The sequence below is a fragment of the Hipposideros armiger genome, unplaced genomic scaffold (genome assembly GCF_001890085.2).
Source record: "Hipposideros armiger isolate ML-2016 unplaced genomic scaffold, ASM189008v1 scaffold_68, whole genome shotgun sequence".
Taxonomy (NCBI): domain Eukaryota; kingdom Metazoa; phylum Chordata; class Mammalia; order Chiroptera; family Hipposideridae; genus Hipposideros; species Hipposideros armiger.
Window position 1 is genome coordinate 2,449,731 of NW_017731418.1, and position 1,363 is coordinate 2,451,093.

Genomic DNA, 1,363 nt, shown 5'->3' on the forward strand with positions numbered 1-1,363 from the left:
GCATTTTACCAAGAACCTCAGGTGATTCTTATGCACAGTGACACTGAGGCTCTACTCTCAATTCTGAGACAACTTTTAGACAAGGTTAAAGTGGGGGAGAGAACTACAGTATGTAGGCCTCACTGAAAAAGGAAACTTTGATTAAAACCATGCAGAAGGAGGTGAGGGAGTTAGCCAAGAAACCTGGGTTGAGATTTTTGCAGGCAGAGGAGATAGCTGGAACCAAGGCTCAAAGGCAAGGTGTGCCTGCCTGCAGTGTTGGAACGCAAGATGGCGAGTCTGGCTGGAGCAGAGGGGGCCGGGGTGAGGAGTGGGAAGATCAGTCAGAAAGGTAAAGGGGTGGGGGCAGGATGGCCAGATGCTGGAGAGCTTTTGGCAACCCACACGGACTCTGCTTGCAAGCGTTTGAGCAGGTAAGTGAAATGATACATGTCTTAAAAGGGTCACCCTTTTGTTGTGTTGAGAATAGACTGTAACGGGACATGGGTACAAAAATGGCGACTTCTCTTTGTGGAGGGTAGAGGGGCTACTGTGTTAATCCAGACAAGAAACACTGAGAACTCAGACCTGATTGGTAGCAAAGGAGGAGCTGAGAAGTGGTTTGACTCTGGGTAAGTTTTTAAGGTTGATCCAACATGATTTCTTGAGGGATTAGATGTAGGATGTGAGGAAGAGAGGAGTTTAGGATAAGTCCAAAAGTTTTTGGCCTAAACAACTGAAAAAACAGAAGTGTGATCGAGTGGGGAAGGCTGGGGGTAGAACAGGTTTTGGGGGAAGATCAAGGAATTCCCTCTGGCATGTAGAAGTTGAGACGTCCATTAGACCTCCAAGAAATGAGTAGGCAGTTTCGCATGAATGGGGAGTTCAGGAAAGAGGTCTGCTACAGAGGTCAATTTGGACCACGATCAGTCATTCTGCTATAGTCATCTAAGAATAGGGCTCAATATAGTGAACTGCTGCTATGCTTGCGGATCTGTGGTTATATCAAAAACGTTGGTCAGACAATACAATTGACATGGTGGTCATTATGACACAAACTTTTTCGGTACATTGCTCCTGGGTTGTGATGTGAAATTTCAGGTGCATAAAATAATTAATGCACTTTAAATATGTTTGTTTTTTTTAAATTCTCAAATGTAACTGTAAAACAAAAGGCAAGTCATAGAAACCAAAAAAGAAAAACTCTGAAAGTAAAAAAAAGATGGTCATCTAAAATCAACTATATACTTTTTAATTTCCACTGGAGAACAGAAAAAAATCACTGATGACTCCCTCTCAGAAAAAGTGCTACTAAATAAACTAGATAATGAATATATTTTAATTTAATCTAGCACAACTTGGTACAGTATAGCCTTATACAGAA